The sequence below is a fragment of the Myodes glareolus genome, chromosome 22 (genome assembly GCF_982192425.1).
Source record: "Myodes glareolus chromosome 22, mMyoGla1.1, whole genome shotgun sequence".
Classification (NCBI taxonomy): Eukaryota; Metazoa; Chordata; class Mammalia; order Rodentia; family Cricetidae; genus Myodes; species Myodes glareolus.
The window spans coordinates 22,613,550-22,635,912 of record NC_142047.1 but is presented as its reverse complement, the minus strand read 5'-3'; the positions used below and the strand labels follow the sequence as shown (position 1 = coordinate 22,635,912).

The 22,363-nt window shown below is 42.4% G+C and overlaps 1 long non-coding RNA gene across 1 annotated transcript; it reads left to right on the top strand.

The window, feature by feature from the left end:
- The first annotated feature begins 3,938 nt into the window (after positions 1 to 3,938).
- Positions 3,939 to 21,519, top strand: LOC148118476 (uncharacterized). Its single transcript, XR_015735932.1, has 3 exons — positions 3,939 to 7,099; positions 7,862 to 8,106; positions 19,618 to 21,519. It is a non-coding gene; the product is annotated as an uncharacterized LOC148118476 (long non-coding RNA).
- Positions 21,520 to 22,363: the final 844 nt, after the last annotated feature.

The following is a 22,363-nucleotide window of genomic DNA, read 5'->3' as shown; positions in this document are numbered from 1 at the left end:
CAAAAAGCCATCACAAACAGAATAAATCCTGGTGCCGCTGCCGGTGACCTTGCAGTCTGTCTTAGCTATACAACTGTAACCCACATTCAGAGGGGCTAGTTTGGTCCTATGCTTGTTCCTTCCCAGTTTGGCTGGAGTTGGTGAGCTTCCATTAGCTCAGGTAGAGTGTTTCAGTGGGTGAACCCATCATGATCTTGACCAGTCTGCTCCTATTCTCACTCTTCCCACTCTTCAACTGGACTTTGGGAGCTTAGCCCATTGCTCCACCGCAGTCTCTGCCTCTGTTTTCATCAGTTGCTGGATGAAGGTTATATGGTGACATTTAAGATAGTCATCAATCTGACTACAGGGCAAGGTCGGTTTAGGAACCCTCTCCTCTATTGCTTAGGGTCTTAGCTGGGGTCATCCTTATGGATTCCTGGGATTTCTCTAGTGCTAGGTATCTTGTTAGCCCTATAATGGCTTCCTCACTCAAAAAATCTCTTTCCCAGCCCTCACCTCTGTCTTTCCTATATCTTTTCTGTCCCATTTCCTCAAATTCTCCTCCCCTTTTCCTTCTCCTCTACTCTTCCTCTTCTGCCCCCACCCCTATGCTCTCACTTTTGTCTGGCGATCCTGTCTGTTTTCCCTTTCCAGGTGGACCTATATATGTTTCTTTTAGGATTCACCTTGCTACTTAGCTTCTCTAGGATCACGGATTATAGGCTCGTTATCCTTTGCTTTACAGCTAGTATCCACTTACGAGTGAGTTCATACCATGTTCATCTTTCTTGGCCTGGGTTACCTCACTCAGGATGTTTTCTCTCCCATCCATTTCAAGATGTCATCTTTTTTTTTTTTTTAACCACTGAGTTGTGTGAATGTACCACATTTTCTTTATTAATTCTTTGGTTGAGGGGCATCTAGGTTGTTTCCAGGTTCTGGCTATTACAAATAATACTGTTGTGAACATAGTTGAACACATGTTCTTGTAGATGATTGAGCATCTTTTGGGTATATGCCCAAGAGTGGTATTGCTGAGTCCTGAGGTATGTTGATTCCCAGTTTTCTAAGAAACCGCCATACTGATTTCCAGAGTGATTGTCCAAGTTTGCATTCCTACCAGCAAAGGATGAGTGTTCCCCTTACTCCACAAAAATACCACTTACATTAGTATTTTTGATCTTAGCCATTCTAACTAGTGTAAAATGGCATCTCGGGATTGTTTTGATTTGCATTTCCCTGATGGCTAAGGATGTTGAACATGTTCTTAAGTGTCTTTCAGCCATTTGAGATTCTTTTGTTGAGAATTCTCTGTTAAGTTCTGTACCCCAAGTTTTTAATTGGACTATCTAGAATTTTGATGTCTAATTTATGAAATTCTTTATACATTTTGGAGATCAGTCCTCTGTCTGATGTGGGGTTTGTGAATGTCTTTTTCCATTCAGTAAGCTGTCATTTTGTCTTATGACTGTGTCCTTTGCTTTACAGAAACTGCTCATTTTCAAGAGGTCCCATTTATTAATTGTTGCTCTCAGTGTCTGTGCTACTGGTGTTATAGTTAGGCAGTGGTCTCCTGTGCCCATGCACTGAAGGCTGTAAGTTATAAAGCTGATTGACCCGTTAGGTCAGGCTTCTTACTGGCTAACTCTCACATCTTGATTAACCCATTTTTCTGATCTATGTTAGTCATGTGGCTCAGTACGTTTTTCAGTGGGGCAGTTCACATCTTGCTGCTTCGGTGATCTGGGCAGGAGTGGGAGGAATCAACTTCCTCCTCCCCAGAATTCTCCTGCTCTCCTTGCATCATTTCCACTTCCTGTCTGATTTTCCCGCCTACACCTCCTGCCTGGCCAATCAGTGTTTATTTAAAACATGATTGACAGATTACAGACAATTCTCCCGCACCAGAAGGCTACTTCCCACTTTCTCTTCCATCAGGTTCAGTGTGGTTGGGTTTATATTGAAGTCTTTAATCCGTTTGGATTTGAGTTTTGTGCATAGTGATAGATATGGATCTATTTGCATTCTTCTACATGTTGACATCCAGTTACGCCAGCACCATTTGTTGAAGATACTTTCTTTTTTCCATAATTTTAGCTTCTGTAGCTCCCTTCATCCTCTTGGAGGAGTGTGCAGTGTTATCCTTGTAGGGCTCAGGATTTAGATTGTGATTTTGGAATAATCTATTCCTTTAATTCAAGCTAGTTACTTGATCTGCTGCTAAACAAAAAGAAGACCACCCCTTCGGTTGCTGAAGGAAAAATCTTGGCTTCTTTGGACTCATTAGATCTGTTCCCAATGAATAAAGTCTTATGTGTGAATTCCAGGATGCTTGGGAAGGGGAAAAGATGATTCTTCACCATTTTCATTATAGTTTATTTTTCCCCCTCACTTTCCAAATTAGAGCCTAACACACTAGGGGTATTGTTCTTTCTTGTTACACCAATTTCCCTGATATCATTTGCATTTCTCTTAGAATTCGTAGGATAGTATTTCTGACAAGATAATTCATGATTTCTGATTGTATCTCTTTGACTGCCTATAAAGGTTTTAAGAACAAAACTCCCTGAGTCTTTCATCAGTCTCTGGTTATGATGTGTGATTTCATGTGTGCGGCCTTAACTGCATTTAGATGCATGATTCATGTTGTATGGATTCTTGTTTGTCTCTGGGGGTGTTTGTTCTAATCTATGAAGCAGCAGTAAGGCATGTGATTCGTGTGGTGACATTCGTGAGACATATTGATTTAAGCACACTTTGTTGTTCAGAATGGACAGCTGTTATTTACGTCTCTGCTAGGAACTGATCACCACCCTAATCCCTGCTCTCCTCGCCATGGGATATGTACAGGAAGGACCAGAAAATCCCATGGTCACTCTGCTACCTGAGATACACAGAGTATATTTCAATACCAGATGGAATGTAAGGGAACACCAGTTGGAGATGGTATGACTCCATGTCATGTCACTGGCTTAAGAGTGTAGTCAAAATGTTTATATTCCTACTATGGTCATGGAATCTGCTTTACTGTTTTCATGTATTCTGGGATGGAAAAGGACAACTGTTTCCATTAGGAGAAAAAGTTTACAGTTGATAGGGACATCAAACATTTATTTTTGACCAACCTGGTCATTTATATGGTGTAGTGGTATTTATATAACGTGACATATATAATTGTATAATTAACTGTCACATCTCCTTTGATAAAGGGTCCATCTCCTTTGATGAGCGATGGTGTTTGCAGGTTCCTCATAAAGTAGCAGGGGGAAAGAATGCTCACCCACTGAGAGTTCACTCCATGACGGACTCAGTTGAACGAAAAAGAATAAAAACCTGAAGTCATCAAATTATCTCTTCTTGTTTTTTCAATTTTTTTTCCTTTTTGTCAAGATCACTTCAAAGGGACCACTGTGCTCAGAGAGCAGCTTCACATGGTGACCTTGACTACCAAGAAAAACAGTGTTGTGAATGTGTATACACAGTTTGCTTGCAATCTTTGTGAAAACAGGTGCAGCCTGGGTTAACCAGGAGTGACACTGCTTCAGCCCCACGGTGGATTCAGAGGTGGTGTTGTCAAACCCTTTTTTTCTTTTGATCTTTTTCCTTTCTTCCTCCTCTTCCTTCTTTTCTCCCTCCTTCTGTTGGTCTTCTTCGAGACCGGCAGGACTGGAACTTTCTATAAATAAGGATTACTTTCAATTCCTGATCCTCCTTCCTTCACCTCCCAGGTACTGAGATTACAGGTGTGCAGCATCACGTGTGACATTATACCTAACTCGTCTAATGTTCAGGCTGCCTAGTTTATATAAAAAAAAAATACTGTTTCTTGTCTGTTAGTTTTGAGCGATAATCATGTGATGACATTGCTATTTCTGTATCCGGAGTTAATTTCTAATTTATTGACAATCTATGTGTGCTACCCTATTGACATCTCATGGGCAGGGATGGAGCAGTGTTTAATAAAGCACGGGCATTGGTGTTAGCTCTCTAGTCCTGCAGTACCTAAAACTGCCAGAAGAGGTCACTGGATCTTCAGGAACTTGAGTTACAGATGGGGCCATGTGGGTGCTGGAAGAAAACAACCCCAGGTCTTCTGCAAGAACAATGAGTGCTCTTAACCAGTGTGCCCTCTCTCTGCCTCCTTAAACTGCTCATATGGTAGACTTTATTCTCGGTTATTATTATTTCATTCACATAAAAGGTACTAACTCAAAAAATGATTTTTTTTTTCCTGAGACTTGGTGGTAATGTTTGCTTGTGACTTTGTTTTAGATTTTCTTTATTTCCATTTATTAATGCCACATAGAAAATAAAACCATAGATCACTCCCTGAGTTCACCTAGGGTTAAAGCTTTCTTATGATGTCAATCAAGTCACCCTGTTAATTTTATAGTGTTTGAGAAAGGACCTCACTCTGCAGTCGAGGCGGGCCTTAAACTTTCTCTGTGCAAACGTGGAGTGAAACCTGAATCTTCATGTCTCTACCTCCCTAGATTTGGGGATACAGCGTGTACAATTACACCACCTTGTTTCACTGTTTATATTTTTTCCTTTAAAAATTAGTTTATAAATGAGCGTTTCACTTATTGTCAAATTGCTTCTGATTAACAAATTTCATTTGAGACATCATTGTTCTTGGTTGCCCAGACCTGAAAAAAAATCACTCAGAAACTATATTATTTGCAATACTCTTTGGCCAATAGCTTAAGCATATTCTTAGCTAGTTCTTACATCTAAAATTTACTCACTTCCTTTCTTTTATATTTACCACAAGGCTCGTGGCCTAGTGGCAAGGTTCCAGCTGGCAGCTCACATCCTACTCCTCTGGTGGCTACATGGCATCTCCCTGACTCTGCCTATTCTCTCTCTCTATGTCCTCCAGCCTTGCTATATTTTGTTAAGCCATTGGTCAAAAACAGCTTCTTTATTCATTGACCAATAAAAGCAACACATATACAGAAGAACTTCCCACATCATATGAGAGAGAATCTTTTCACATCTTCACAGGAATTTGGTTTTGGAACTAAATTTTTACTCATGTCTTTGCCTCTCACTGATGTGTGAGTTTTCATTTTTAGTGTAGTCTTCAGATTAGTCTGTAGGCTGTTACATTGCAAACATAATTCTTTCAGTTTATAGCTTGTGTTTTGACATTTGAAAACAATATTTCTTGATAAACTGAATTTATTTTCATTTGTTCAAATGGATCAATTATTTTATTTAAGCTTTATTGTCAAGGCACAGTTTTACTATGCAGCCCTAGCTATGGTGGAACTTGCTATGTAGACAAATTTGACCTCAAAAATGCCAAAAATATTCCTACCTCTGTTTCCCCAGTACTTCCATAAAACATAGGCCTGTACCAACATGCCTAACACTGTTATGTATTGTTGATATTTGTGTTAGTGTGGGTTCTCTAGAGTTACAGGACGTATGGGATATTTCTCTCTCTCTCCCTCCCTCCCTCCCTCTCTCTCTCTCTCTCTCTCTCTCTCTCTCTCTCTCTCTCTCTGTGTGTGTGTGTGTGTGTGTGTGTGTGTGAATTTATTGGAATAACTTACAGGCTGTAGTCCAACAATGAGTAGTTAGGAATGGAAAGTTCAAGGATCTAATGGTGCAGGAGAATTCTCTGTATTCTGTCAATCATGTTTTAAATAAACGCTGATTGGCCAGGCAGGAGGTGTAGGCGGGAAAACCAGACAGGAAGTGGAAATGATGTAAGGAGAGCAGGAGAATTCTGGGGAGGAATAAGCTGATTCCTCCCACTCCTGCCCAGATCACCAAAGCAGCAGGATGTGAGCTGCCCGACTGAAAAAGGTACTGAGCCACATGGCTAACATAGATCAGAAAAATGGGTTAATCAAGATGTGAGAGTTAGCTAATAAGTAGCCTGACCTAAAGGGCCAATCAGCTTTATAACTTATAGAGTCCTTTGTGTGATTTTTCTCTGGGACTAAATAGCTGAGGGGCCAGGAGGGACAGAAAAACTCAAATAACAGGCCCCCTCATGTTACATAATGGCGCCCAACTATATCAGAAAAATGGGTTAATCAAGATGTAAGAGTTAGCTAATAAGTAGCATGACCTAATGGGCCAATCAGTTTTATAATTTATAGAGTCCTTTGTGTGGTTTTTTCTCTGGGATTAAACAGCTGGGGGAACTGGGCAGGACAAAAACCCCAACAAGTCGGTCCCCCTCATGTTACAGAATGGCACCCACGTGAATAACTGCATCCACAGAAAGCCTGAGAAAGCTTGGGAAAGACTAGACTAAAGCATTTCAGTTTTCAGCCGTAGCAGGAAAAAAGCTGCACTATTTTAAAATGCAGGCTGTCTGGGCCGTCCTGTCAGGGAAAACTCTTGACTTTCAAGCAGGCAGTCTGGACTATGGATACAATGTTGCAGCTTGCTTCCTGGCAAGGACCTTCAAACACATTAGGAGCTTTTGACTGTTGTCTTCTCCATATTCCTTAGCAAATTAAAGACCCATATGGTCAAAAAAAGAGAGATATCCAGTAAAGAGAGATTCAAAGAGTAAGAAAACCTCTAAATGGTTTACAGTGTGTTAAAAATGTATGCAGGCTTGAAAGAAAAAAGGTTTAAAGCCTTAAAATAAAAAGAAATAAAGAGAGTAGTTGGATTTGGTGGTACACACCTTTAATCCCAGCACTTGGGAGGCAGAGACAGATGGATCTCTGGGAGTTCAAGGATAGCCTGGTCTACAGAGAGAATTCCAGGACAAAGATATGCAGAGAACCTGTCTCAAAAAGCCAAAAGTTAAATGTAAAAATAAAAGAAATAGAGGTTAAAATAAAGTCACATAAAGATGGAAACTACACAGGGAATCTTGATACTGTATGCTAGTATGCTCTCTTTGAATTGTTTAATTGCTGAGGATGGAGCAACAGCTGCCAAAAGATACTTGCTTATAAATGCTGCAAAATTAATCCAAGATAGGTATTTTGAAAATACCTTGGCTTCAGAATTGAAGTCAAAAGGTATGTTACTTTGGAGAAGATATTTTGTTTTTGTTTCCACAGAAAATGAGAGGCTGTGAATTTATTCAGAATTAAGAAAAATCATCTTTGACCAAGAGAGACCACTTGAGCAATCTCTGGTAGGAACAGATGGCCCAGATGTCTGAGTTCTTCATCCAGAACAGGTTCAAGACTGCTGCCTGAGATGATCAAGACTCACAGGATACTTCAGTCAGGACTTGATCATAACTCTAAATTTTCTTTAGGTCTCCATAAGATTATCAGCGCCCCCAACCAGCTGGAAGTAGCCTGGAATACTACGCCCACATTCCCCCAAAATGAACTATGGATATTTTCCTTTTTTTTTTTTTTTTTTTTTAAAGAGGGGGAAGAGGGGGAAGTGGTGCGGGAGAATTCTGTATTCTGTCAATCATGTTTTAAATAAACGCTGATTGGCCAGGCAGGAGGTGTAGGCGGGAAAACCAGACAGGAAGTGGAATGATGTAAGGAGAGCAGGAGAATTCTGGGGAGGAGGAAGTTGATTCCTCCCACTCCTGCCCAGATCACCAAAGCAGCAGGATGTGAGCTGCCCCACTGAAAAAGGTACTGAGCCACATGGCTAACATAGATCAGAAAAATGGGTTAATCAAGATGTGAGAGTTAGCTAATAAGTAGCCTGACCTAAAGGGCCAATCAGCTTTATAACTTATAGAGTCCTTTGTGTGATTTTTCTCTGGGACTAAACAGCTGGGGGATGGTCAGCCAGGACAGAAACACAAACAAGCCGGCCCCCCTCATGTTGCAATCTAATAGCTTCTCAGTCCCATGAAATGAATATGTTGACAAGGTGAGGGCAGGTAGGCGAAGAATGACCACTTCCTTCTTCCATTTTTCTTATATAGGCTTCCAGCAGAAGATGTGGCCAAGCCTAAAAGTGTGCCTTCCAGCACCAAGGCCTGGATTAAAGGCATGTGTATTCTGGTTTCAAGATCCAGATCAAAGGCTTGTTATCTTCTTGCCTCAAGAAACTTATAACGAGTGTGCCTTAATTTCTGGATTATGGTGCATTCCATATGTAATCAAGTTGATAACCAAGAATAGCCTTCATGGTATCGAAGCAATAGTCTACTACCCTGAGGTCAGAGAGGTATATACCTTTATCACTGTTTTCTTAAAGGGATCTTGACATTTTCTTTGGATATTGAAGGTCTCACTAAGTAGCTGTGGCTGTTCTAGAACCCACTATGTTGACCAGGGTGGCCTCAAACTTACAACAATTCAACACTTCAACCTTGCATTTGCTACCATTAAAGGTGTGAGCCACCACATCTGGCAAATATGGAAGTTCTTAAGCAGAGATTTATCTTTTGACATTGTGGACTTTCAGGATACATTTGAAGTTTTAAAACAACTTTCTTCTCTTATTTTTCTCAGTAGGCTTTTAATTTTTGAGGATTTAGTCTTTCTTTCTTTTTTTTAAATTACATGTAAGCATGTGTGTCTGTATGGGGGCGTACACATGAGTGCTGGTTCCCGAAGAGTCCAGAAGGCTCTGCATACTCTGGTACTGACTTTTCTGGTGGCAGTGGGCTGCCTGAAATTGGGTGCTGGGAACTGAACTCAGGTCACTGTGCACTCTCAACCACCGGGCCGCCTCTGTTGCCCAAAGCCTCTCTTGTAAAACTAGTTTGTTTTTATCTTAGTCAGTTTCATGAAATGCAGGATTATTCCTGGCCACTCTTTGGTTTCATTTGTTAATGCATTCTTGCCTCAGTACAACATTGAATTAATTACTATACTTTTATTTTCTTTCGAAACATTGTCTCATGTAACCCAGGCTAGCCTGGAACTCTGACCATGTAGCTTGAGGTAACTGAGTTCCCAATCCTTTCCTTCACCCACTGAGTGCTGTGATCCCAGGCATGACCCACTGTGCCCTACTTGTGATAACTTTACACCGGTGGGTCAAACTCCCCTCATGGTTCCCTTTCCAAAGTCTCTAGGGGTTCTCACTTCTTTCTCTTCAAATGCATTTTATTATTATTTTCTCATGACCCTGTGGACAAAACTTATTTACATTCTCATGCTAGGCAAGATATTACTACTGAGTCACAGTTCCCAGCTCCCAGTTTCAGAGTCTGTTTCCTCTGATTAAATTCATTGGCCTTTTGACTGAGACAGAAGACAGTGTAAGTCAACTAAGGGGTAGATAGCATCTGTGTGGCTGTCATTCTTCCTCTCCATGAATGTCACCACGATGGCAATTATTTAAAATAGTTCACTGTAAAGTTTAGCATAGCATGTGCATCTGAGAAAATGATTTCTTGATCCACCCTTTCTCTCTAAGGATAATCTGGTTTTTAAAGATTAATCTTAGGTTGTTTCTGCTATAGAGAAGCGAAGTGTCACCTGATGAGGCGCACAGCTATAATTACAGCAGTTGGAAGGCTAAATCAGGGTATTATGAGTTTGAAGCCATCCTGGGCCACATTACAAGACTACCAAAACCAGGAAAGAAGAGAAAAGTGGAAAAAATGATTCTGGCACATTGCTCATGTCTTCCCAATCTGTCAATCTATTGCCATTTTGCTGGAAATCAGAAAGCAATACCCCAAGGCCCCACAGTGTGGTGACTTTGGATTGTGGTAATCTTTCTTTCCTAAGTACAGTAAAAGGCCTTCTGACTGAGGGAAGATCCCTTCCCTGGAGGGATTGTGATGGACTCCTGTTTCCTGATGGTATCAGGTTACCCTGTCTCTCTTTTGTTGACCTACATACATGGATCCACTGTTGCCCTTTGCCACACCTCCTATATACACCTGAAGGCTGAGTCCTCCTATTCTTGCCATTCCCAGAGGAGACATGATTCCTAGGCATCCCTATTTACAATTCCTTCTCAGACGTCCTATTCTACCACAATTATAACATTTGGTACAAGCCTTTGGAAATTGCTTCTCCTACCCAAGCTTCAGTACTATAGTCAAGTGTCTCAACTTTCTTAGTATGCAAGATCCATTCATCCATTGGTACTGATTGACCTTTAAATGCCCAAGGATCTTTTTGCATTCTTAGTTGGCATTCTCAATAGGTAAAGATTCAATTAGTACAAATCTAGCATCTGGGTCTGTTACCCCTATTTGAATCGCCTTAGTTAATCTTTGTAAAAAGTCCCTAGGGTTCTCTCTGACCCTGTTTAACTCTAATATATGATTCAATTCTCCTCTCTGCTCCTGATTCCTGTCTCAAGCATTTAAAGCTGCTGTGCTACATAGGAACAGGTGTGTTCATCGTAAAGAGCCTGACCCTGAGGACAGAGTAAAGTCCCTCGCCCAGAATTTGATCTTGGGAAATCTCAAGTCCTTTTGCTTTTCCCCGTTGCTCTAAAATTTTTGCTTCTTCTCCCAAATAACACTTTCAAAGCAAGTGACGTCCATTTTTTGGACCACTGATATTAGCTGAATCCAGTCTTGTGGTGCTGCTTTGTTGCTTGGAGCTCACCTTTGGCCATTTCCTTAGCAAAAGATGATTGTATTCCATAAGATACAATTGCTTGTTTTATTTCCTTTAGATAAGTCATACATACGGGCTCCCATGTACATTCTTTGACTACCTTAGAGTATTTAGTGCCAGATGCTCTTTCTGATGATATCACCAGAAAGGCAGGTAGAACTCTGAGTTAGCTATCCCAGAGTTTGGTACGTACTGATGAGGCTACATGTTGTCTTTGTACCTTTTGTCCCTGGTCATCAAATTCAACAAGTTCCTCAATCTTTTCAAATATTTCTTACCACTGCCTTTTGGAAAGTCTGGATCTCCTATCCAGAGTTCTTTTCTAATGCCCACATTGAGGATTACTGGAAAAACTTCACAGTCTTTCCAGTAAAGATAACATCTCATCCTTGGACATAATCTTTATAGCATGCTCATTACCTTCCTGGAGAGACATTATATCTGTCAGTCTATCATAACTCTTTGACAGATATAATTACAATTAATTATATAATTGTAATTAATACATTCAACAGAATGAATTCTCTCAGACAATGTCTCAGCACCCTCAGTCATTGACTGGGTTTTGTTTGTCAAATTGGTTGTATCCTTCTCCAGAGTGCTGAATTTCCCATTTTAGTTGGTCATTATCAGTCTGTAAAGAATGTATCATTTCTGAAAGTGCTTCATTCTTGATCTTATTATCAAACCATGTTTTTAAGGAGAAAATGTGAAAGAAGAAGGTAATCCCCAGAATCAAATAGAGGAATGTAGGAGGGAAATCATATAAACCTTGCATAAAATTGTATATGTTATAAGTAAAAAAGCTATTGAACTCCTAGATTGTTAAATTTTCCATTATCTTGCTCTTTTATGTCATAATTTATAGTTTATATCTTAAATTATAAATCTTACCTGTGGTTGAATTTGAGCTGGAGTAGGTGCAAAAACTGTTACCTGCCAGTTGGTGTCACAACACATTTCTAGCCATGTGGCTGGTTTGAATTTGATTTTAGCAAAATCAAATTTAGCTAAAGATATGCTCAGATTAAAAATAGTTATTTAGTATAAATCACCGACTGTGTGCTCTGTGGAAGTCCCTGATTGGTCAGAAGCCACACAAGCACAAGAATAGCAAGTTAGGAAGGGTGAACATAGACACCTGGGTAAGCCTGAGTTTTGCTGCACAGAAAATAACTGGACCCAGAAACCAGATCAGATGTTAAAATGAGAAAATATGAAGGACTGCAGCTAATGGGTTCTCAGATCTGCCGCATGAGAATTCTATACCCAAATGAATGACATGGAGCCTGACTATGGATAGCTAGAAACGGTGAACACCCAAGACCCAGGAACTGGGTGCCAACTATAGAAGTTAGCTCAATAAGTCTTTGAAGAAAGAAATTGAAGAGGATACCAGAAAATGGAAGGATCTCCCTTGCTCTTGGATTGGGAGGATCAACATAGTAAAAATGGCAATTCTACCAAAAGCAATCTATAGATTCAATGCAATCCCCATCAAAATCCCATCAAAATTCTTCACAGACCTTGAGAGAACAATAATCAACTTTATATGGAAAAACAAAACAAAAAAAACCCAGGATAGCCAAAACAATCTTATACAATAAAGGAACTTCTGGAGGCATTACCATCCCTGACTTCAAACTTTATTACAGAGTTACAGTATTGAAAACAGCTTGGTATTGGCATAAGAACAGAGAAGTCGACCTATGAAATTGAATAGAAGACCCGGATATTCACCCACAAACCTATGAACACCTGATTTTCAACAAGGGAGCTAACAGTATACAATGGAAGAAAGAAAGCATCTTCAACAAATAGTGTTGACATAACTGGATGTCAACCTGTAGAAGAAAGAAAATAGATCCATATCTATCACCATGCACAAAACTCAAGTCCAAATGGATTAAAGACCTCAATATCAATCTGAACACACTGAACCTGATAGAAGAGAAACCTGAAAGAAGAAAGTGGGAAGTACTCTACAATGCATGGACACAGGAGACCACTTCCTACGTATAACATCAGCAGCACAGATATTAAGGGCAACATTGAATAAATGGGACCTCCTGAAACCGAGAAGCTTCTGTAAAGCAAAGGACACTGTCAGTAAGACAAAAAGGCTACCTACTGAGTGGGAGAAGATCTTCACCAACCCCACATCAGACAAAGGTCTGATTTCCAAAATATACAAAGAACTCAAGAAACTAGACTTTAAAATGCTATTAACCCAATTAAAAAACGGGGCACTGAACTGAACAGAGAATTCTCAACAGAAGAAGTTCAAATGGCCAAAAGACACTTAAGGTCATGCTCAACCTCCTTAGCGATCAGGGAAATGCAAATCAAAACAACTCTGAGATACCATCTTACACCTGTCAGAATGGCAAAAATCAAAAACACTAATGATAGCCTTTGCTGGAGAGGATGTGGAGTAAAGGGTACACTCACGCATTGCTGGTGGGAATACAAACTTGTGAAAACACTTTGGAAATCAGTGTGGTGGTTTCTCAGGAAATTTGGGATCAACCTACCCCAGGATCCAGCAATACCACTCTTGGGAATATACCCAAGAGATGTCCTATCATACTACAAAAGCATTTGTTCAACTATGTTCATAGCAGCATTATTTGTAATAGCCAGAACCTGGAAACAACCTAGATGCCCTTCAGTGGAAGAATGGAAAAAGAAAGTGTGGAATATATACACATTAGAGTACTACTCAGTGGTAAAAAACAATGACATCTTGAATTTTACATGCAAATGGATGGAAATAGAAAACGCTATTCTGAGTGAGGTAACCCAGACCCAAAAAGATGAATATGGTACGTACTCACCCATAAGTGGATTCTAGCCATAAATAAAGGTCAGTGAGCCTATAATTCGTGGTCCTAGAGAAGCTAAATAAGAAGGTGAACCCAAAGAAAAACATATAGTTATCCTCATGGATATTGGAAGTAGACTAGATTGCCAGACAAAAAATGGGATCTTGGAGGTGGGGGTGTGTCCCGCGCTACCGTCTCGCCAGCAAGAACCACGCGGTACACATAGGATCCTTCTGTAGTAAAGCTTTAATGCCCCTTGGGAGAGCGGGCATCAGCCAACATGGCGGAGACCCAGATAAGATGGAACCCATCCCTTATATAGGAAACAGACCCTGCTTTGGACGTGTCACTCTTTGATTGGTTCACTGCCCATTATCCCAGATGATGCCTCGGGAGTAGGCAGGGACGCAGCGGTAGAGAGTTACCAAGCACGTGCGCTGGGACTAAAGGCGTGTGCCGCCACACCTTGGGGTCACAGAGGTCAATCTCTACCTTTGTTCCTAGAAGCAATGGAGAATGTGGTCCGGCCCTCCACATATCCCCCTTTTTTTACTTCTTTGCAGAAAGGCAACTCCCTAGGAAGGTAAAGATAGAGGTCGCACTTCCCAAAATGAAAACATTACAATGGGCTTGCACGGAATCTGTCCCTAGGCTCATGACACCTGGAACCTATCCGGCCTGCCCTCTGCCAATTTTCTGGGAAAGGGAATATACGGCAGGAAACCCTTAAGCAGAGCGACTTATCTCTCAGAGAGGGCCATTCTCTGTGCGATGCTCTTCAGCTCGACAACCTTCAGGGCTAGCTAAGCCAAGCACTCCACCCTGTGCAATGGACCACAGTCCTAGGGGTGCAGGAGCTGGTTGGCTTAAACCTTACTGCTTTAACATAAATAACCACACATCAGTAGAGGCCCCTGTTCCAGGGCAGCCAGCGCTTGTGCAATAACCACTTTGTCCCTACGATTTTGGGATTTGAGTCAGCAGACCATCCAGAGGAGAAACACTAATCCATAGCATAGGACTGTTCCAAAACATTTCCACCCCCACCCATTCTTTGAAGTAGGGGAATGAGGGATACGGCCCAGGACTGGAGTCCTACGGCCAGGCTTATAAATCATCTCTAGGATGGTATGAGGGGCCCCAGAGTCATATTGGTTGTAAAAAGTCGAGGAAACACCGCCATCCTATGGCTGACTGGTAACAGCTTCGGGAAAGCTGAGAGTGTCCTCCATCGGTGCTCTGTCATCCATCTGCAAAATGGCAGGAGGAACAGCAGCCAGGTCCTCAGACGAATCCGTGTGTTGTGGATCACTCTTCACTGTTCGGGTCAATCACTCTGGCAGCCAGAATGGGCTTTCTTGATCCTGTGGGAAGACACAAACAGCTCCCCTGGATCTCAATAAGATGGGATCCGGGCCTTTCCATTCATTAGAAAGCACATCTTTCCACTTAACCAAATCTTTGGGCCGCTGCGGATCCGAACAATGTCGTGTTGTAGCATTTTGGCCATTATCATCCAGATTTAAAAAATTTATGGTGAACAGAGCCATGGCGATGGCCATTCTTGGCATCGGGGGCAGTTCCTTTATTATTCCCCCCCTTTTTGTTTAAATAGATATTTATCCAATTTTTAATTTAAATAACCATGGCATTTTGTAACCTATCTTGAAGATACCCATAGTGTTTAGCAGAAATAACTGACAGGATAAGGGAAACTGATAGCAAGCAATAACTGACAAATCAAGGGGAAATCCAGCAGCATAGCAATGGCACAGCAACAATAACATTGCAATGTACAGCAACAACAGCATAGCAATAACTGACAGACCAAGGGCAGGAGCTGGACCATCCCTCAGGAACCCGCCAGCTCCGCAGCAATCAGGCCAGACAGCTCCATAGCAGAGGCTTTGTCCTCAGGCCTCTGGACAGATGAATCCACAGCATGAATAGTAGCATTTCTAGAAAAAAACAAACAAACTCTTCTCCCAAAATAACATTTAAGAGTATTAAAAAACTCAGTGTAAAAATTTAGCATAGTCAGTACTGGAAGTAGGCTGGTCTTGAACTTAGAGACCTATAGGTCTCTGTTCTAAAGAGCAATCTTGTTTGTCTGTGTCATTATAGTAGGCCTTAGAATTAAACCATTTTAAATCTGGCACAGATGAGATTATTGTTTTAAAAATATGAGAAAACCGTTTTCCTGTTTCCAGCCTGGAGTCCTAAGATGACGTGGCCATTGGGGAACCCATATGGGGATCTCTGTTTTTTACAGTATGGGCCGTGTTGCCCCAGTGGCGCCTAGGAAAAACCCAGGCCCTGTTTGTTGATATTAGATTTAAGATTTATTGGCTCCCGTATTTCTTACTGGTACGGTGGCCTCGGGCTCCAGAGCCCGCCAGTCATCCAAGGGCTGTGTGTGGCCCTGGGCCTGCTCGCTGCGCAGCTCCCTGTGTCCCAAGCCAAGAAGTGGTGGCTCCACCCCCAGGCGCCCCTGCCTTCCCCGCGGGGCTAGCCTCGTTCTCTGAGGTCTGAGGCTGTGTTGGTGGCGGAGTGTGGCGGGAGCCGACACCCAGACCAAGGCTGCACAGGCCGGCAATAACTCAAGGTCCGCGCCAGAGCCTGCGGCTCAAGGGGCCAATGGGAGAGGCGGCGAACAGGGCCGCTTCCCTACTAGCCAACTCTCAACACCTGTGCCACAGCAAAAGCGGCTGTAAACTCTCACAGATCCAGCCAACGACCCAATCACCCCAAAATCCAAAGGCCCTTCGCATCCACCTCCCTGCGGATCCTGAAACACCAGACAAGCCAAGCGTATACACAGCAATCTTTTAGGAGGACTTGAGTTCTTAAAATGCTAAGCAGTTCTTAAAAACTTAAGTCGCACTATGTAGATGTAATACGGTACTGCCTGTTTACTGCATTTAAACCTTAATTGCGCCTTTATTATGATAAATACGACCAGCCCTGCCTGAAGTCAGCATCGTTTAGCATAGCCAAATGGAACCAGAGCCATTTTACCCTCAGAGACCCTCACAGTTTTAGGTACATTGTAAGCCTTCTGGCCTGGCAGCTTGTGGCACCGTTCTCATTTTCGGTATAGCTGTGATACCCTCCAGGCCAGGCACCAACCGAGCCGCACCAATTGAGCCGGCGCAACGTGCTCCCTACCATAGCCACAGAGCAAAGCTCCACTCCAGCCGCCCTCCAGTCCCAGCTGCACCCATTCCGCGCCCAAACCGGTGTACGGAGCAAAGCTGAACTCAGAGAAGCAGGCTTACTGCTCTGCAAGGACCTCATTTAATCTTTTAGGGAATTTGGGCGTCGTTTAGTCTCTCTGGCTGCTTCCTGCTGTTATTGGGCCGCTGAATTTCAGGGGTATACACTACAACATTTCAGGAGGTCTCGGTGATTCAAACCACATAAATCCCAAGTACACCCTTAGGCTCTCCTTTTCTGTGGAGACAAAAACAGAACCTCTTTCCCAAAACATCATATCCTTAGCAGTTTCTAAGTTTAAATATCTTTCTCCTATCCAGTACACAAAAGACAACACATATAACATAACATAAAGCTTTTGACCTTGTAAATCAGCCTTCTCCCCCATCTTTACTTTTTTAAAATCACGGGGGGTCCTTTTTAACTTATTTTTTTTCTGTCTCCCCCATTCTTTACCGGAGGGTCCTTTTTAACTTATCTGGGTGTGCGCACAACCTCCCACTGCTGCTCAGTTTCTGATATGCTCTCTGGACTTTAGAACGTACCTCTCTGAGCACGCATGCCTACAGTTCTGAATCCTCCTTGTGTCCAAGGGGTCTCCGGCGGTGCAAAGTTTTTCTTTTTCTTCTTCTTCCCGGGTATCGGCACCAGATGTCCCGCACTACCGTCTCGCCAGCAAGAACCACGCGGTACACATAGGATCCTTCTGTAGTAAAGCTTTAATGCCCCTTGGGAGAGCGGGCATCAGCCAACATGGCGGAGACCCAGATAAGATGGAACCCATCCCTTATATAGGAAACAGACCCTGCTTTGGACGTGTCACTCTTTGATTGGTTCACTGCCCATTATCCCAGATGATGCCTCGGGAGTAGGCAGGGACGCAGCGGTAGAGAGTTACCAAGCACGTGCGCTGGGATTAAAGGCGTGTGCTACATCACCTTGAACTCACAGAGATCTGCTTGTCTCTGCCTCCCAGGCATTGGGACCAAAGGCGTATACTACCACGCCTTGAGGTCACAGAGGTCAATCTGCCTCTGCCGCCCAGGCATCAGGACTAAAGGCGTGTGCCGCCACACCTTGGGGTCACAGAGGTCAATCTCTACCTTTGTTCTTAGAAGCAATGGAGAATGTGGTCCGGCCCTCCACAGGGGTGAGGTGGGGGTAAGGGGACATGGGGAGAGAAAAGTGAGGAGGGAGGATGGGGAGACCCTGGGGGAATGGGATGGTTGGGATGGAGGAAGGGTGGATATGGGAGCAGGGAAGAAGATATCTTAATTAAGGGAGCCATTTTAGGGTTGGCAAGAGACTTGACTCTAGAGGTGTTCCCAGTTGTCCATGGCGTTGTCCCCAGCTAGTTCCTCGGGCAGCTGAGGAGAGGGAACCTGAAGTGGCATTGTCCCATAGCCACACTGATGAATATCTTGCATATCACCATAGAAGCTTCATCTGGCAATGGATGGAGATACAGACAGAAACCCACATTGGAGTACGGAACTGAACTCCCTAGGCCCAAATGAGGAGCAGAAAGAGGGAGAACATGAGTTCTCCTCATGTTCAGGAGGACCGCAAGGGGTGCGCCCACCCACTGAGACGGTGGGGCTGATCTAATGGGAGCTCAGCAAGGCCAGCTGAAATGGGACTGAAAAAGCATGGAATCAAACCGGACTCTCTGAACGTGGCGGACAATGAGGGCTGACTGAGAAGCCAAAGACAATGGCACTGGGTTTTGATCCTACCGCATGTACTGGCTTTGTGGGAGCCTAGTCTGTTTGGTTGTGCACCTTCCTGGACCTGGATGGAGAGGGGAGGACCTTGGACTTCCCACAGGACAGGGACCCCTGACTGCTCTTTGGACTGGAGAGGGAGGGGGAGGGGAGTGGGAAGAGGGGGAGGGAAATGGGAGGTAGGGAGGAGGTGGAAACTTTTTAATAATAATAAAAAAGATAACCAGGCTAGCTAAGAGATAAAACAATCATATTTTTACTTATTATAAGGAGAAAATTCATGAAACAGGAACGAGAAGTTCAAACTCAGCTGTGCTGCAAGGGAACCACAGAGAGAGCGAGCACCTGGGCCATCCACCATTTTTCTCTGGGTCCCAAAAAGTAACACCCCAAGTTGGCCCCACCCCTTTCTGTTGGTTTTTTAAAGACAGGGTTTCTCTGTGTTGCTTTGGAACCTGTCCTGGAAATAGCTCTTGTAGACCAGGGTGACCTCGAACTCACAGAGATCCACCAGCCTCGGCCTCCCAAGTACTGGGATTAAAGGCATGTACCACCACTGCCCAGCCTGGTCCAACCTCTTAAAGATAACTGGTTAACAAATCTTGCCCATCACTTTCTTTCAAAGTTCCTTGTTTATGACCTTTCATCACAGTAACGGAACAGTAACTAGGACTTAATTATTGGTTCAATGGGATATTCAGGATACTGAACACCAAAGTAACTTGTCTCCCAGCACTACTGAGACCTGGCCAGTAATCCAGAACTGGTTTGTAGACTAATTGTCCCCAGTCTGCTGGATGACAACTTAAATCCTGACCCCGAGTCCTTTATTCATAAAGTCCTGCTGCAAATGAGCAAGGGCTAAAGAAGACTGAACTGAGGGATCTGATGATGCAGTGCAAGCTCCCAGGACAAGGAACACAACCTGGTCTTTGAGTGGTACCCGTCTGTACCATCATACTTCTACCATCATCCTCCAGATGGGATCCTGGTGGCCTGCTTCCTACTTGACTCTGCAAATCTCCATCACTTTCCTGTAACAATGTAGCATGCTTGTCAGATGAGATCTTGGATGACACAGTAAATGGTTTTCATTAAGGAATACTGGGCAGCTGTGATAATACTGCTACTGTATCATAGCATCAGAAACTGCAGTCTGAATTATTGGTGAATTAACTTTCTTACGTTATGACTTCCTCATCTCTAAGAAGTAGTTATTTGCATATGTATGGTTTTTTTTAAAAAGTGGGGCCTTGCTGTGCAACCTAGCACAGAGATCTACCCATGTTTCACTAGTGTGTGAATTAAAGCAATGTTTCACGGAACCTGGAAAGTTACATATTTTCTACAACTTTAATTTTTCTTCTTTTTTATTTTATCCAGTTTGCTGCGCTATGAATGTTATGAATGGAGTCTAGGGCCTTGACCACATTAGGCATGTGTTCTGCCAGCTACACCTTGGTCCCAGGTCTAACTCATCTCTAAAGAGCTTGAAATTATATAATGGCATTTAAAACTGAACAAAGAAAACTATAACCTGAAGACTTTACTAATTCCTTAGGAGTATGATGGGACCCATATAAGCAATCAGAAGAAGCCACACTGAGCAGTCTTCAAAAGTGCTGTGAGTCTTCTGTGACGTGGAGACTTGCAAGGAGGACGGCAGAATGATGAGGGAAGGCAATAGTCTGATAATGCAGTGATAATGGAAAGGTGGCCTCAAAAATGGAGCTGAAAAATCAGAAGGGAAAGCTGTGCCACAAATTACTCTAGGCATGAACGTTTCATGAATTTTCCTCAATTTCCAAAGTGCTTGGATCAAGAACTGCTCTTCACACCGTCTTCCTGAGGTTAATAGGAATGTCTGTAACAAGTGTGTCATGACTGTTTGATATATACACTGATGAAAGGAGTGTTTGATTATGTTCGTTGGCCACTAAGATGCTTACTGGACCAAGAAAAGTATGAAAACATGCAAACCTACAAATATATAAAATTGTGGAGTCATAACCACCTTTGGCTCCACCATCAAATAACCAATTCTACTAGACTTGCATGTATGTAAATCCAGGGTTAGGCCCTCGAGTCTCAGGGCACTGATACTTCAAGGGTGGACACTTGCATGTGAGTATTAACAAACTCATGAGATGTCAGCCAACCATTACATGGTTTGCTCCTCTCCCATGTGACATCGTCTATACCCTGTATTGTACATAAATCCTTCTTGTGTTCATAAGCTAAATGAAGATGCTTCTCATTCACTGCATATTTGTGCCCTCACTGGAACTCGAGAAAAATGAGCATCTCCAGGGAAAAGCGACCCTCATGATGAAACAAAAGTGCTTCCTTGGACAATCAGTCTTTCTTCTTTGTGCCCAGGATTGAGCCTAGTGCTTTGCACACAGTAGCATTACAATACACTGCACCTGATCATATTTGATCAACTATTTACTGTATCCACTCGTTGCACACTCAGAGTGAACACTAGCATAGGAAAAACTCTGAGAATGACCTGTAGTGAACAAACATGCTTAATACTCTGTGTTCAGCATTTCCCAAACGCATTCGGCCATTAAAAACAGTGGGCACATATTGGCAATGAGCATCAAGTATTCATTACACAGACTGAAGAAAAGCCAGGTGACACGTGTGTTTGAATAATATAACGAGGCTTTCACAGGATACCTGATAGTTATTAATGAATCACATGACTAACCCAAGATGGTATGTTTTTACAGAGGTTGTGGTTTGAAAAGGAAAAATGAAATACTAAGAAAACATGAAAAATGTATTATGATAGCTTCAAAAATCAATATACAAGTATACACTAAACAATATAAAAGCGTACAACAGAGAACTTAATGTTAATAAGTACATTTTTCATTTCTTTTGCATAATTTTCCTCTTTCCACTAACTTACCAGTGATAGATTTGCCACGTTTGTGGAGTCGGGCAGCCTTTGTGCCACGAGGACCACTTCTATGGCATCTATATATGCATTTGGCAATTACAGATGATTCTGGTTATAGCAATACTACTACTGTACTTGTTCTTCATGTTCTTTTTCTCCTTCCTTCCCAGTGGCTTCTGAAAAGATGGATATGATGTATGATAATATGAGTCCTCCTGAACTGATAGAACAGGGAGGCATTAAAGCTGCAAAGTAAGACATGGGAAAAAACCTGACTGATAAAAGAATTGGAGAAATTTAGGAAAAACGCAGAAGTTTTTTTTTTTTGCCTTATTAGAAAACTTGGCAAAAGTTTCTAATTTATACTGAAACAGCAAGGATCTTGACTATGATGAATACAGTTTCTGAAGAAACTAGGGCTTCAGGGCTGACTGCCAGTGGCCCAATAAATAAAAATTGGGGTTGTGAGGGACAAAAATAGGAAAGGTCCGACAGTGGGGTAAAACCCCCCGAACTGTGCTCCTGTAAGTTGCAAGTAGTTTGCCTCTGAGCTGAATGACTCAGATCTTCTTTTATGATTAATAAAGCTAAAAATTAGGATGTAGTGGCTGACATGGGACTTGGGAAGTGGGAAAATGCCATGATAAATGATGATCTGATTTCAAGAATCTTTATACTTCTTGTCCATGTAATGATTAACCTGTGACAAGAAAAAAGGAATCATTTTCCTTGTGTAAAATTTACAATGAAAGACTGAGGTTTGAAGCTTAGTGTAGAAGAAGAAGAAGCTGCCCTGCAGCTGATAGCCTGTCAACTTGCATCACAATCCTGTGTTCTCATAATCGCTTTGCCTTCCAGACATCCCAGATTCGAGACCCATTTCTCTGCTGAAAGTTGTTCCTGGTACACCTCCATATTGAGTCTAATAATTTTAAATGGAATCTTCCGTCTCTCTCTGTGTCCTAAATTATTGCTTGAAGGAAAGCAGGCAAGTTTGATGTGGGATGTCCTTCTGCATATGTGTTATTTTATTGGTTGATGAATAAAGCTCTTCCAGCCAATGTCTTAGCAGAGTAAAGTCATGTGAGAAATTCGAACAAAATATATAGAGAGAGTAGTTCACAGTCAAACAGAGGCTTTATCACTGCTGAAAGTGAAAGATGCCAGGACATTACCAGCAAGCCACAGCCTCGTGACAATACATAGATGAATAGAAAT